General features: G+C 30.9%; 1 pseudogene across 1 annotated transcript in view; it reads right to left on the minus strand.

The window, feature by feature from the left end:
* LOC149168948 (ABC transporter G family member 39-like) overlaps positions 1-16232 on the minus strand; it is a 30267-nt pseudogene extending 14035 nt beyond the window's left edge. Inside the window, exons 1-13 of the transcript XR_016259187.1 lie at positions 15904-16232; positions 15672-15792; positions 14058-14146; positions 13894-13978; positions 13649-13808; positions 11423-11499; positions 11265-11318; positions 10650-11042; positions 4615-4893; positions 4188-4504; positions 3659-3819; positions 1893-1985; positions 1731-1750 (exon numbers count right to left, since the gene is read on the minus strand). The product of XR_016259187.1 is annotated as an ABC transporter G family member 39-like (transcript). The remainder of the gene's footprint in view (positions 1-1730; positions 1751-1892; positions 1986-3658; positions 3820-4187; positions 4505-4614; positions 4894-10649; positions 11043-11264; positions 11319-11422; positions 11500-13648; positions 13809-13893; positions 13979-14057; positions 14147-15671; positions 15793-15903) is intronic.
* Positions 16233-17258: the final 1026 nt, after the last annotated feature.

Genomic DNA, 17258 nt, shown 5'->3' on the forward strand with positions numbered 1-17258 from the left:
GGTTGTTCCTTCCACCTCTGTTCTGGCTTCTGCCTCTACCTCTTTTGTTTCCTCTTCCTTGACCTCTTCCTCTTCCAAAGGACATCTGGGTCTTGAAGGCTTGCTCAAGAGATGAGTTTTCATTCCTACTCAACCTCTGCTCATGTGTTATCAGTGATGCATGTAGCTCATCAACTAAATAGTTTGAGAGATCCTTTGTCTCTTCAATGGTGGTGACTATGGCATCAAACCTTGAGGGTAAGACCCGCAATATTTTCTCCACTATTCTTCTATCTTCAATTGTTTCTCCATGAGTTCTCATTTGTGTGATTACACCAATCACATGAGTGAAGAATGATTCAATGTTGTCTGACTCCCTCATGTTCAAGTTTTCAAAATCCTTTCTCAGCAATTGTAGTTTTGCTGTCTTCACTCTCTCCATGCCTTGATAGGCTGTCTTGAGGGTTTGCCATGCTTCATTTGATGTTTTAGCTACTGCTATCCTTGGAAATATACTCTGGTCTACTGCTAGATGCAACAATAAAATGGCCTTTGCATCCTTCTTCCTATTGCTCTTCAGGAGATCTCTCTCTCCCTGAGTTAATGCATTGAACTCAGTTTCATCTGCTGGTTCTTCAAAACCATCTTCAACTATTTCCCATAAATCTTGAGAGGCAAACAGGGCTCTCATAGTTATTGACCAGTAGTCATAGTTCTTCCCATTAAACTGTGGGAGCTGGGTGTTAAACATACCCATACCAGTGCTTGTGCTAGCCATTCCTTGACTGTGTATGTTTAAAAACAACTGACTGATTCTTCAGCAACACAAAAAAAACTTTTGAAATACCTGAATCCTTTGATGTCTGAGTCTTCTGTCTGCCTGAGAAGTTTTGCTGCAGCTACAAACCTTCTCCCTTCAGCTTCTTTAACTTCTTTAAAGAGCCTAAGCCTGCTCTGATACCACTGTTGGGCATTTTTAAATGGAGAAATACCGAAACCAACAAAATAACCACCACAGAGACAATGCTTTGTTTCCTCTGTCCAAGATCTTTTGCAGAGAACCTCTTTAAAAAAAATTAACTCAGAACACAGTCCATTACACAGTCACAACACATTTCTATTAATTTAAAACTGAAAGACTGATACAAATTCCATCCTCTGTGCAAAGAGGGATTCACAAAATAAACTCTGTTGTAGTCACAAATTTTCCACTGCTGTGGATATTACAAAACAGCTCTCTATTCTTCAATACCTGAAATCAAAGCATTACATTTCCGTTTCTATAACGCACTGCTGTGCAAATTACAAAAGCAAAACACACTATCGTGCGTAGCCACCACTTCACCACAAAAAAAAAGGAACTACTCTTAAACTATTACAGCACGTAGACCTATTTTATGTTTTAACGTATGACAACATGTTTATAAAAAAAATATAAAAAAATGTGTATGTCATATGGGACATACGCCCATAACCAAAATTAAAACATATAATAAATATGGGATGTATCCCCATCCTCTCAATAAAGGCCGCCACCAAAACTACGACAAACATTAAACTCCATTTAATTCCTCCTACGGCGGTCAACGTATAAATTTTTACTCCACGCAAAACTTGAATTGACGCAGGCCCGTGTGCAGGTTTCAAACGATCAACGGCGGAAAACATTCAATCAAATCGGACGGTGGACAAAGATATCGGAAGCCCTCACTTGAGTGAACGATAGCTCCCGATATGTCAGAGTTGCTTACGTCAGGCGAGAGCCACGTGCCTGCACCAAAACGCATCGGAGGTCAATATACGGAAACTGCTTTTCGTTGGATGGCGATGCGATATCCCTTGGCGGTTTTATGGTTTCGTTCGGTGGTTTTGGGCTGCGTACGTAGTCAGCGTTGAAATTATGATTTCAACACTTGTTGCCAGGAACTCGTTCACTGAAACAGCAATTTGAGCGTAGGAAAGAGGGGACGACCAATAAGCCCATATCCACCACCCTTTAATATCCTCTGTTTGGCACAAATTGAATTTATTATTATAGTTTCAACTTGTAAATGCAAAAGAACATTAGAAAGGTTTGGATTTCGCTGGCTGAGGGAGAAAATTTTAGTGTAAAAGGATAGAAAGTGAGATTTTAACAAGTGTAAAAGTTTTAACAGCTGGGATTAGAAGATGATTGTTAGTTTAAGTATGTATTTATTATTTTTATTATTAAGTTATGAATAGATTATATTAGATGTATAAGAAGTAAAATTTTATTTTGATTTTTGATTAATTTTATCATATGGTTATAAAATGGTTATTCAGGGTATTGAAGTTGAAAAACCTATGGGATATATTTATTACATCTGAATTGGGTTTTAACAATATTTAAAAGGTTAAAAAAAAGATGATTGTTCGTTTAAGTATGTATTTATTAATTTTATAATTAGGTTATGAATGCATTAGATTGGATTTATAAGAATAAATGAATGCATTAGATTGGATTTATAAGAAGTAAAAATCTATTTTGAATTTTGATTAATTTTATCATACTGTTATAAAATGGTTATTCATGATTTTGAAGTTGAAAAAATTATTGGATATATTTATTACATCTGAATTTTGTTTTAATTATATTTAAAAGGTTAAAAAAAAATTACTATCTTGTTAGAATCATTAATCTTCAAAATGTTGAATTTTTTGGGTTATTTTTATTTTTTTAGTAATTTGCTTTTTTTTTTATTTTTGTGTTGACTATGGGGTTTGAATTTTTTTTCATGGTGGAAATAGATTCACCATCATTATCAAAATATTAAAGGAAATTCCATCGTTTTCAAGGGAAAATATCACATCAAACTATGCTATTTTTGTTAAATCTAAGACTTTTGTGATCCATAATGTAGATAAATGTCTTTCAGATTAATTACATTTTGAGGATTTGGTTGATGTTTGGAACCAACTAATGTGGTTCATCCTCAGGACAAAGTGGAAAAGATCATACAATATTCATGAATAAATAGTAAGGATGCATCATTGTGGAGCTGAAAATTAGGGGATGAAAACAAGCTGTTGAAGATTAGCCATTGAGAACTAGCCTTTGGAGACCTAGACAATGATGCCATGAAGATTGTATGATTTTTTCAACCTTGTCTTGAGAATAAACCACATTCGTTCGTTCTAAAGGTTGACCAGATCCTAAGAATGTGATTAATCAAAAGGACATTTATATATGCTATTTTTTTAACATTGGGTTTAGAATCTAAAAGAAAAGAGTATTTCAAAACAAGAATCTTGAGTCAGCTTCGATTAGATCAATGGGCAATGGCAGTGAAAATGAAGTTTCATAGAATTTAAAGTCTACCATTCAAATATTGTGATATCCCCATCAGAGTGAGAAATTAGACTTGATGAAGATATAATCATATCAAACTTACAAAAAAAATCTTTAACAAATGAGGAAAAAATACTTACACCGTTTTAACTATTTTAGTTCTTATCAGTATCTTAATTTTTTAACTGGATTTGAGAGATTGTGAATGGACTAGCTGTACCAAAACAATATTATAATAAAACTTTACAAACATATTTGTTTGATCTTGTCCTGTACTTTATTTCATGCATCTTCTGAATCTCGTAAAGTTCAACACCAGTAGCATCCATGCGCTGCACGTATATTCTTTTAGTTTTTGAAAATATATGCCTCTCGATATAGTGTATCCGCCAAAGACGAACGTCAACAATAGCGCGAATACACCCACGGAGTTCGCGACTATAAGATTCCGTGCCAAAGCAGCTATGAAGCGAAAGAGTCCTAAACCTGTTTGGTGGAGGACAACGTACAGTACAAACTGTCGAAGAAACCTGTATAACAACTCGTTAAATTCGATTTTCATTAATAAGATGTTTTTTATAAAATTTGTGACAAAATTTAAGACAAACAAAAAACTTCCACAAAACATATAAATTGGATTAGACATGTTTAACTCAAAAAAACACTCTAAAAAGATCGTAGGCATTTTTATCTCGATGGTGTATTCTTGGAATATATTTCTTGGTATATTTTTGGAATACTTAAGAGTTTTTGTGGATACTTAGATAGGTTGAAACATTAAATTTTGAAATATTTCTAAAATCCAGAATGCAGTTAAATTCAAATAAAAAACGAAGGTATAAAAAAGTTACAAAATTTGAATTTGCTGAAAATAGTAACAGTTTTAGGAATTTTTTACCTATTTGGATTCGGGGCAAAATTAACGGTATAGTACGTAAGAGCTACCCACACTGCAGATTCTATTAACGAAGAAGGAACTTCAGATATCCATATTGGAAGCGAGTATGCCCATGCAGGGTAGAACATGAAATCTCTTTGCTTGTAAAACACGGGAAGTTTTTCAATCGTCAACGCCATTCCTGCAATTCCATTGAACATATTCATGACGAGACCCAAAAATAGAGCCCCAAAGTAAATGCTCCCATCGTCCAGATTTCGGTGATGCATATTTGTACGAAAATAAATGCTCATAGCCAGCAGAGCGACAGCAGTGATCTGGCAAAACAAGCGAACAAATCCTTTCAGAATTAAGAAATATAGACTGAAAATGTATTGTATTTCAGCTCCAAGAACATTACGTATTTTCCCGTGCCATTTTTACCCACCTGACAGAATTTGAATATATGTACGAAGGCATTCCTTTTCATAAGTAAAACTTGTCTATCAAAGCATGCTTTAAAAAGTTCTGATCTGCTTAAACCGTATTTTTCTGTAGAAAGAGCCGCTGGATGGCAGTCACGTTTATCGTATGGAACTGACAATTCTGCATTCAGATTGGCTCCCACGTGAAAAGATTGAAATGCATGTGCAAAATCTTTCACCGAAACGTAGTGTAATGCCTGTGTCCTGCTCCAACACTGTTCTTGGTCTTTCCGCGAAGTCACCTATGCCGGAAAAGGAAAATATTATTTTACCAGATTGTATAGGTTGCAAGAGTGCTCAACTGCTTTACGAATATCTATGCAGACATCGATTCCACAGCAAAATAAACGTATCGATAACATATCCCAAAAAATTATTTTATTGAAAGAAATCGATGTAAATCAACATATGTTGAAACGCACGCTTAGGCAATTACCCATTTATAAATAATTAACTTAAAATTAAGTTTATTGATTACATGGTGATAATGATGATTAACGTTTACTAAAATGTGTAGGGTTTATTGCATTTTAAGAAGTCAACCTGCGGAAGGTAAGGGTTTAATAAAAAAAGTCATACATTGTTATTTAGTAAATATATTGAAAATTAAATTTAATGTGAGTATAAAATGGATAATATAAGAAAAGTGTTTTTTATTTTTAATTATTTTAGTGTAATTTATCCATATACATTTGTATTATAAAAATCATAAAAGTTAACTCTTATTTTCATAATAATAATTTATTTTATATTTTTGTTTATGTATAATATTATTCTTCAAATAAGTTGAATATTAAAAATGATTATATTTATAAAAAATTTGAAAATTAAAAATGATTATATTTATAAAAAATTTGAAAATTAAAAATGATTATATTTATAAAAATTTTGAAATTTTTAAACTGTAGATTTAGTTGAAAAAATATTGAAATGGATTTTAAAGTTTTATTTTATATATATACTTATAAGACATTTAAAGAAATTATATGATTTAAAGGTGGCTTTTAATATATTTTTTAGTGATGATGGTATTTCACAGGGGTAATAGGTTTTTAATGATATGAAACAAAGTTTTCATCATGGGATGTTTTTGCAAGTTTAGTAGGATTGATTAATAAGTGATATTCATTCAATATTAGAAATGGGTTAAATATTTTATTTAAAAATATATATTTTAGATATTAATTATCATTTTAAGAATGTGATGTAATATAATTTAATAAAATGAGATAAATAAATGGAAGGGAAAATTTATTATTGAAATAATAAATTAAAAAATATATATTTTTTATTACTTAATTTATAATATATGATTAAAATAAATTCTAAAATGATTATTTATTATGATAAATAAATTTATATATAAATTGAATACAATGAAATAATATACATAAATTTATTGATAAAAGATAGATTACTAATGCATTTTGTTACATTTTTTTCTCTCCATATTTTCCTTAGGATTGGATTCATTATATGAACTTGATGAAAAACATGAGACAATGAATCTAGACCCCTATGTCATAGAGAATATAGAGTCCAATACAAATTCTAGAGAGGTAGTCCTTGTTTTGTGTTAAGGGGCATCATGTGATCATGGCCCTTGAGGCCATGCATTGTTGTTTGTCAGTGTGCAATGGGCGAAGAAGTTCCTAGTTTTTCTCTTCCAAGGTAGAGAAATAGTGTCTAGACCTATTAGGTGAACATGTCTCTCAAGCTAACAAGTAAGGTGGGAAATTAAGTTGTAGCATGGGCAGTCTTAAACTACCGTACATATGAGGTTGTAACATGGGGAGTCCTAAACTACCCTACATTTCTTAAGGAACTCTAGCCTTGGTTCAAGCTTTCAAGAAATGAAAGCATTGTCTAATTGAAAAGGAAACCATTGTCCACATTTATTGCTAGTCACTATAATATTTCTAAGCCAAGATTAAGCTTCAACAAATCAATCATTACAAGTGGATGAGGTTTTTCCAGTAGTTTCATCTAGTCATTAAATATAAGAATAGTAGTACTATTAAGATATGCTTTCAAGATTACCCACATTCAAATCCAAAATTATAGTTTTGAGAACTCTTATGCACATGTGTTCTTTTACCCATAACACATATAAAAAAGCATACACAAAAAATAAATATTCTAAAAAATCATTTCAATAATTTAAAATATCTGTTTGTAAAATATTATAAAACTTGTTGAATTTAGGCTTCTGTGATCTATATCAACATTTTATAGAAGATTTTTCGCCTAATATAATTCACTTGTAGACGTGTTTTGAACCAACAAGTATGTTCCATCATCACTACAAGTAAACCACACTTGTTGGTTCTAAATGCGTGGACAAATAAATTATAATGTGATTTCGGGCAAAAAACTCTTCTCAAAAATATTATAAAACTTGTTATCACACATTATTCAAATGAAATATAACATATTTAAAATAGAAGTAGATTATTTAAATAGATTAAAACATGCTATTAGCATGATTACTTATTTATTGCAATGTTATTAGAAAATATTTTTATGAAACCATTTTATTTGAACGATGGTAAAAGAAAATAATTCCTATATGTTTTTGGACATGTTACTTTGTATTAATAAGCAATAAATTTTAACAAGGGAAAAATAATTTTAGATTTTATTTTAAATTTGTTATTTAATAAATTTAATATAATATAAAATTTAAAATATATATAATTTATAATATAATTTAATAGTGTAAATGAATTTTTTCAGTATTAATCATATTATTAGGATTTGGTCTACGTTCCGAATCAACTAATATGGACAAGGTGAAAAAAAAATCATACAGTTTTGAGAGTAAATAGCAGGGATGCATCATAGCCCAGGGCCGTTGGAGATCAGGTAAATCCAAATTCAAAAAATGGTATTCTTTGATATTCTAATTCTAGTTATAAATTTAGTTATGAATTATAACTATTTTAGTTATGGTAAATTAGTAATAATAAATCAAATATGCTACGAGGGATAGCAATTATTTGTTATATATTTTAGTTATAAATAAATAAATATTTATTATTTATTATTATAAATTTAGTTATAAATTAGTATTGTTAAGAATACTCCACATTAATAAGATGGTTAAGAATAAATAATATATATTACTAGCGATAGTTATTAGGAAATTATAAGAATATTAAATACTAGAGAGGTATAGATCTAAATTATTATATACTATAAAGAAAAAGGTAAAGAGGATTTATGATAATGAAGAAAATAAGAGTTAAGAGAAATATTCAAAGTATTATATGCTAAGAGCTTAATTGTTAAAATAGGGTTAGATTATGCATAAAGATATGTTATCAGTATATACTGAAAGGGAGAGGAGGGAATTTATTTAAAAAAGAGTCCTTAGGATCTTTCGAATTATAAGATAAAATATATCAAGAAAGAAAGGAGGGACAGGGGTGAGGACTAAAAATATACAAGGGAAAATGGGGCGAGGAGGTATAAAAAGAACACGACAGAGACAATAGGATTATAAGGAGAGTGATGGAATCCAACTTCTACTTAACTTCCAACTTTCTTCGGTTTCCAAGGTGAGGTTCCTCTCTTTCCCCTATTGTTGTCAGCTTATTTATGGAATATTTTGAGTCCAAGGCCTTAGCCTCAGCTTAATTCTGCCCTAAGAAATGGAAGAGGTTTGTCGATGACACTTGCGTCATCTGGCCCCATGGCCATGAGAAGTTCGATCTGCTTCTAAACCACCTTAATTCCCAATCTGAATCCATCAAGTTCACGATTGAAGTTGAGGTGGATGGATGCCTTCATTTCCTTGACATTCTCCTCTATAAAATGAATTATGGTTCTGTTTCTTACCAAGTTTTTCGAAAAAGAAATCACATGGAACAATATCTTCATGCCAGCTCTCATCATTTTCCTGCTAAAAAATTTGGTGTTTTCAGCACCTTGGCTACTCGGGCTATCAGGATCTCTAATGAAAACAACCTAGAGTAGGAGAAATCTCATCTCCTTGAAGTTTTTAAAAATAATGGGTACAACAATCTCATAGAGCCTTAAGACCTTTCAAAGAGCTAGTAAAGGACCTAGAGTTAAATCTACTCGTGTTGATCGTGTCTCAAAGGTTCATCTCCCATTAATTTAAGGGACCTCATATAAGATTGCCCATATCCTTAGAAGGAATAATGTTTCCTCTTCTTTCAAACCTCTGAGAACCATTAGAAATTCTCTTGGTACGATTAAGGACCCTATTGACCTGAAGGACATGAAGGAAATTTACCTAGTTCCATACTCCTCAGGTATTCCTTATATTGGAGAAACGGGTCAATCATTTAACTAGAGGATCCATGAGCACACTGCAGACATAAGTCACAATCGTTCTCGCTCCTCGGCTCTTGCTGAGCACAAAACACGTGTGTGTATTAAGGATTCCAGAGACATTACTAGGGTTGTTCAATTCCACCATAGGAAGCTTATGGAGGTGATCGAAATTGAAAGGCTTGCTAGATATCTCAATAGAGACGATGGTTGGAAATTAAGTAAATGTTGGATTCCAATCCTCTCCTTATAATCCTCTTCTCTGTGTCCTCTCTATTATTATTATCCCTCCCCACCTTCTTTCTTTCTTGATATATTTTATCTTATAATTCTCAAGCTCCTAAGGACTCTTTTTTAAATAAATTCCCTCCTCTCCCTTTCTGTGTATATTGATAACATACCTTTATGCATATTCTAACCCTATTTTAACAATTAAGATCTTAGCATATAATAATTTGAACCTTTCTCTTAACTCTTCTTTTTTTCATTATCATAAATCCTCTTTACCTTCTCTTTATAGTATATAATAATTTAGATCTATACCTCTCTAATATTTAATATTCTTATAATTTCCTAATAAATATGACTAGTAATATTTATAGGTTATCCTTAAGCATCTTATTAATGTGGAGTATTCTTAACAATACTACTTTATAAGTAAATTTATAATAATAAATAATAAATATTACTTATTTATAACTAAAATTTATAATAAATAATTCCCATCCCTTGTAGCATATTTGAATCTTTCTCTTAACCTTGTAATCTGATTATTAATTAATATATAACAAATATCTTTATCTTATTGTTATATAATCTCCCATCCTCTTTTTATTAAGAACTTATTTTATCTTGACAACTTATTTTATCTTGAGAACTTATTACTAATTTACCAGAACTAAAATATTAATAATTAGTTTTCAACAACTAGTTTTCCAATGGATCACTGGGTTATGATGCATCCCTGGTATTTATTCTCAAAGATTGCATGATTTTTTGTTCACCTTGTGGTGAGGATGAACCACATTAATTGATTCGAAACGTAGACGCAATCCTAATGATGTAATTGATCGACAAGACTTTCATTTACAATATGGATCACAAATCTCAAATCTAACATAATTTAACACTATAAAAATTCAAAAATAAAAAGCTAAAATTTTCATACATGATTAACTACTTTTTGTTTAACAAAAATACACATAATTATCCTTCCATATTTAATAAGAATACAAACAAATTATTTAAAAAAAATGATTCAATGCGAACTTAAGAGTATTTAACTAAAATCTATTTAGCATGCTAACAAAAAATTATTAAAAAGATATTGAAGTCCTGAACAAAGAAATTGAGCATATCGTGTATATATAACGAAAGAAAAAAAATCTAAGTTGTTGAAAATAATAAAAATTATAATTGTTTTATAAGCAAGAAACAATCCAGAGCAGCAATTGAGAAAGCGGTGTGAAAGGATAAAACGATACGTTGAATTTGTAAACATAAATCGACATGAAGATAGGTTAAATGCGAGGAAGGAAGTCAAAAGCAATGGTTTGAAAAAAATATTTAAGAAAGAAAAGGGTGTTTGCTGGTCGAAAGAAATAAATACATATATTAAAGATATTTGATTAAAGACGACCAGGTAAAATTGATACTCTACTCCATTTTATTCATAGTGGGAACGTTAGAAAACACCTACCTCTTGCAAGAAATCTGCAACGCCTTTCCTCTCGGGGCATTTAAATCCCATGCTCTCGAAGAATTCCAGAACAAATTCGCGAGGTCCTTGGTACACAATATAACCTTCTGACAGCAGAATTACATCGTCGAAGAGGTCGTAGGTTTCAGGGGCAGGTTGCAGAAGAGAAATGACCATTGTTTCCTTCATTATACGAACGAGCTGGGAGAAGCATCGGACAATTTGATATGTGGTAGAACTGTCCAACCCCGTTGAAATTTCATCCATCAGAAAAACTTTGGCACCGCCCACCATCATCTCCCCCGTTGTGACTCTCTTCTTCTGACCTCCAGAAATGCCCCGCCGCATACTATCTCCTACCATCGTATCCGCGCATATGTCTAACCCCAATATCTGGAACAAGTATTTACATATTATGCTTTGCGCCATCATTCACAAAAACATGTTGATTGCTACAATGAATTTCAAGATTTCATTTTCTATTTGAAAAAAATAAAATACATACAGTAGATTTGGAAATATTTTAAAAGCATAACAAATTAATGATATACATTAAAGTTGTGAAAATTACTATGAGATTTACAAACAAATTACAGTCAAGTGAAAAGAAGTCACCTTCAAAACATAGTCCGTCATAACACTGGTTTCTTGTCCCTCTATTGCTGTTGCCTGCATATATATATTCAACAGTTCATGATATTTCTTTCAGCTCCACCATTTTTCATTAAAAACTATTAACTAATGGAAAACTGCACCATTTTTAAAGTCGATACCTTCATGAAAACATCAATATCGGCATCTGGTTTCACTCCTAGTTGTTTCTCTCTTCTGGAAAGCTCAGTCAACACATCTGCAGCCAAGACCGGTTATTCAGTATAGATCCATGCTAATGATAAGGAATTAAAATCTGGAAGCTTATATGAAAACAGATATAGATATTTTCATATAGATATAGAGATTTTCTATTTATTTACACAAACACATATCTTTAATAACTTAGTGAAGTTTTAGTGTAGATTTTTATTAAAAAATAATTTCATAATGTATCTCAACAATGGATCCCTTTATATCTATTATAGATTCTTAAATATTCTGGATTTTATAAGCAACTCTATAATGATATATCAATAATGGGTTATATTTCTCTAAATATTCTGGATTTTATAAGCAACTCTATAATGATATATCAATAATGCGTTATATTTCTCTAAAATATTACGAATTGGAGCGACTGAGGTTAATGTTATTAGACTATTTTATAATGCTTAAGTAAATAATTTTGGAGTTGTTTTTGTGATTTTTTGGAATTTTTAATGTGGAAAAGATTGCCGTGAAATCTTAATTTATGTTATTTAAACTAAATTTTTTACTGTATATATGGATTCAGCACCCTGAAAAACTTTAGGACACTTTTATTATGCAGGACTTACGCATCAAACTTGTGATTTCAATGAATTTTTTTAGGATTATAGAGAACCCATCAAACTTGTGATTTCAATGAATTCTTTCAGGATTATAGAGAACCCATCAAACTTGTGATTTCATTGAATTCTTTCTTCAATGAATTCTTTCAGGATTATAGAGAACCCATCAAAATTATGATTTCAATGAATTCTTTCTGGATTATAGAGAATTAGACCAGAAAAATTCACGAAAAAAGCTTCAAAAAAATCGCACTAAAGACAACTTGAATAATGTTGATATTTAAGTTTGAGAATTAGCTTAATTGATTGAGTGAGTTTTTAAAGCACTTTTATTATTGAAAAATCACATATTCAATTTTCTCAAGACTTTATTGGTCACTCTCAATTATCTCAATACTCTGTGGGTCACTCTCCCTTTGAGTGGATTAATCACGTATGTCTGGGATCCCTAAACTACAATTAAAAAAATAGAAAAAAAAAAAAAAAAAACAACACTGATATCTAAAATATTCTAAAATCTACAATTGGGTTGAGGTTTGATTCGGATCCCTAAACTACTATTAAAAAAAAGAAAAATAAATAAATAAAAGAACTACGGTAAATGTCTGGGGTCCCTAAACTATTATTAAAAAAATAGAAAATAAATAAATAAAAGAAAAGCAACACTGATATCTGAAATATTCTAAAATCTAGAGTCCCTATACAAATATCCATGAAAATAATGAGTTGAGCTTTGAGTGGATCTACCATCACAGATCTCTGGGATCCCTAAACTATAATTAAAATTAAAACAAGACTGGTATCTAAAATACAAATATCTCAATACTTTATTGGTCACTCTCAATACTCTATGGATCACTCTCTGTCTTTGAGGTTTGAGTGGATCCGGTCACCCATGTCTGGGATCCCTAAACTACAATTAAAAAAATAGAAAATAAAAAATAAAATAAAAAGGAAAAGCAACACTGATATCTAAAATATTCTAAAATCTACAATCGGGTTGAGCTTTGAGTAAATCTAACAGTCATAAATGTTCAATCCCTAAACTATTATTAAAAAAATAGAAATAAAATAAAAACAACAATAATATCTGAAATATTCTAAAATCTACCATCCTAATACACATATCCATAAAAATAAAAAGTTCAGCTTTTAGTGAATCTGCCATCACAGATCTCTGAGATCCCTAAACTACATTTAAAAAATTAAAACATAATAAAAAAAACAATACTGATATCTAAAATACAAATACCCATAAAAATAGTAGATTGAGCTTTGAGTGGATTTGCCTATCTCTGCATCCTAAATTACAATTAAAAAATAGAAAAAAAAAGAAAAGAAAAACAACACTGATATCTAGAATATTCTGAAATCTATAATCCCTATACAAATATCCATAAAAATAGTGGTCACTAATCTCTAAGATCAGTAACCCACTAAGTAACCCACCTACCATTAAAAAAACCCAAAATTAAAAAGAAGGAAAAAAACACAACAGATTCAACAGTATAATAACCATATTCAACAATGTAAATGCGGATAAGGAGAATTTAAGCGCCTGTAATAGAAAAATACCATATCTTGAACCAACGCCTTGGCAACGAGCCGAAAAGTTGAGAGTTTCTCTAACAGTCATTTCTCCCATATGGGTGTCATGCTGACTGATGTAAGTAGAAGTCCTCTCTGGTACGAATTCGTTGAGGGCATGTCCATTATACGTAACTCCTCCTTCAACCTGAACGAAAAACCTCATACAAAATACATTTAATCTCCTTCATTCAAAATAGCCCAATGAACTTGAGATTTGGAAGCATACTTACTTTTAGTGTGCTTTGAAGCTTTCCGGCAAGTGCCAAGAGTAGAGTAGTCTTGCCCGAGGCAGGAGGTCCAAGAAGCAGCGTCAATCTTCACGATTTTAATTTTATAAGCCACAGATCAACCCAGAGCTTCGAGCATCGGAATAAATTTCAAGATAGATATTTACCTGCTGGGTTTAACGATACCGCTGATATTGTGAAGAATTGTTAGAGTTTTTTTCTTTGTCTTTCGGAACCGAAGAGCTACTAAAGCATCCTACGATAAACATTCCACACATTTATGTTAAAAAATAAGACACAACGCGGCTTTGCAACCCGGTCGTTATTATTATAATAAATATAAATATATAAAATAATGTATTTTGCAAAGATTTGTTTACATAATAATAACAATGTTAACACTTGTCAATTATACACACAGACAAGAATGGTTGAGTACAAAATAAGTTTGCATTTCAAAATAAAAATGACATTGCGAAAAGATAAAATGGATTAAAAATAAAAAATTATAGCATTTTTTTAAAGATCTTATAGAAAAATGAAGCTGCATTCATATAATCAAAATAATTTTTAAGTATATATATATATCAAAGAGATTAATTTTGATAAATTATAAATATTTTAAAAAAAATAATATGACTAATTGGAGATTTCTATAATGATTCATACTATTATAGATTTCAGAAAAAACAGTATAAAATATGTGATCCGTCCAATATAAATATTTTACAAACAAATAACTACAAATTATTTGATTTATAATACAAAATTTTATGGTACTAAGTTACAAAGACATCTTTTATATATATATATGAAATGAGGCATTTTTGAATTAAATCATTTTTTTTTTCTAACTAGTATGGTCTATATTTTATATTTAAAATGTAATTTGACCAGAAATAGGCATTGTTGAGATATATATGGTGTTTTTTAAACTAGAAATGAGACATCTTTGAGGTAAATAAAAACATTGAAATCAACTAACACGGATTTCCCTGTATTTTTTTTTTTTGAAATAAATAAAAAAATATAAATCAACAATTTTTTTACTTTTATTTTTTAGTTTCTCGTCTTTTTTATTATTTTTTAAACTAAACAATTAGCAAATACTTTTTCCTTCTGAATTTTCAGATCATGTTGAATTTTCATAGATCATGATGGTTAATCAATTATTTTTGGAAAATAACTATAAAGAGTGTAGAAATCTTTTAGAAATAATTGTGATATAAGAAACTTCCCAAGTTTCAAGTGAACATTCTAAAAGCTTGGCTTTGTTTGTCCCTGATGATGCCTCAAAGCATCAAATAGAAATGTTTGAAGTTTCTTAATAAATATGCAGTGTGGAAATATTTATGTAGTGTAGGAAACGAGAAATAATTATGTAGTGTAGGAAATGAAAAATAAATATGTAGAGCGTAGGAAATGAAAAATAAATATGTAGTGTAGGTAATAGTTATGTACAGTGTAGGAAATGTCATAAGTTTTGGGTAGACATTTCGAAAATTTTGTTCATCTGTAATGGTGATTAAGCATCAATTCGTTTTCTAGACTCTTTACGGTTATTTGTAAAAATGATGAAAGACGAATAACACTATGATTTCCAATAGTGAAAAACTACATATTCTATGCGTTGTGAAAGCTTTACTTGTCCCTGATAATATCTAAAGCATCGATAACTTTCCCTACGCTTTACAATTATTTCTAAAAGGACAGTTGATCAACAAAATGATTTTCTACTGTAAAAACCTATATATTCTGTATTCTGTATCTGAACATATTACCTCGACCATATTGACTGTCCAGTTAATTAAGGTTGGCAAGGCCTGACTGCCAACGTAAACATCAGCGGAAATATTCAAATCCTGGAAACGGATCTCAATCTCTGGTAAGGTAATTCCCACTCTGAGTACCACAAGCACAAGATGATGGCATTACACATAAATACGGGTACAACAAACTGAAGCAAATTCGATAGAAGAAAAGGAAAAGCAGAGAGTGTAAAATGTTGAGAACCTGTCGAGTCTGTGACGAAGTTTGAGCAGAAAGCGTTGATTATCCTCCTCCGAAACTCCCAAGAGTCTCTCAATGAGTTGCTTCCGAGCTTCAGGTGGGATATTTGTGACATCTATCGGCTGGTGACCAGAGCCGATGGAGTGATTGCTTAGGAGGTCGTTCAGTATGGAAGTTCTGAGACGTTCGTATGTGGGGAGCCTCTCTATGGCTGCCCATGCCAGCTCCTCCTCCTCGCATCTGCGCGCTATTGAGCTCGATGACAGACTGGGGAATCGATCGCTGCCCCCAAACATATTTGATCTGCCAGAGCCCAATATGCTGCTTTCCATTTCCTCCTGCAATTCTCTGAATAATCATGACCTACAAATGGGACCAATTTCTATTTCACAGACAGCTGCAATCAATGTTTCATTCTCAGAGATTGCCAGTTTACTATACTATATACATCTCTTACCTTTTTAAGGCGGAGAATGTCACATTCTCCTACGACACCATCGTTGACATCGTTGCCACAGCATTTTAACCTACTGGCACATTCATGCACATCTCCCATCGTCGCTCACCATCGCGCTTGCGTACCTAACTTACCTCGAGGGAAAGTGACAACACACAATTAACAATTGGTGTGACTTATCAGATGATGTAATTATCGATGTTACAGGAAGATTCTATAGCATGGTTAGTTGACAATTCAATTTCTTCTTCTTGTGCATTGAATAAATATAATGTAACCTAATAATATTCAATAAATAGTTCAGAGGCGTTTAGGATTAGGAATGTTTTCATTTTGAATATGAAAAAATATTTTTTATTGATTTTTTTTTAATTAAAATTAAAATTATATAAAATTTAAAACTTGATTTGATGAATCTTTTTCAAATTATAATTCTTATTCTATAGGATCAAAATTATAACAATTAAACTCCTTATTTTTAAAATAATCTGGAATGGAATGGTCCAGTGGGCATGTTTTAAAGATGATAACTTGGTATTGAATAAATGTGATGTAATTTTATTAATGAAAATTGAGTAAATGGTAAATAGTCTTTTTTGGCGTCGAGAGGTGCTCTAGAATTTAAAATATGAAAGAGATGTTACGTTTAAAATATGAAAGAGAGGTTGACACTTAACGTAACGTTAAAAAAAATATTAAAAAAGATATGTGTCGTCTAGAAGATATGTATAAAATTACTGTATATGTGTCGACTAATATATATTGTATATGCTGAAGATATGTGTAACAATACTATACTAATATATATTATATATGCTCAAAATATGTGTAAGGTTACTTTAAAATAAATAAAATAAAATAAAAAATGTGTAGAATAAAATTAACAAACTCAATTTTGAAA

The sequence above is a fragment of the Pinus tabuliformis genome, chromosome 4_2 (assembly GCF_031772625.1).
Source record: "Pinus tabuliformis cultivar Carrire ecotype Pingquan chromosome 4_2, CPIR1, whole genome shotgun sequence".
NCBI lineage: Eukaryota > Viridiplantae > Streptophyta > Pinopsida > Pinales > Pinaceae > Pinus > Pinus tabuliformis.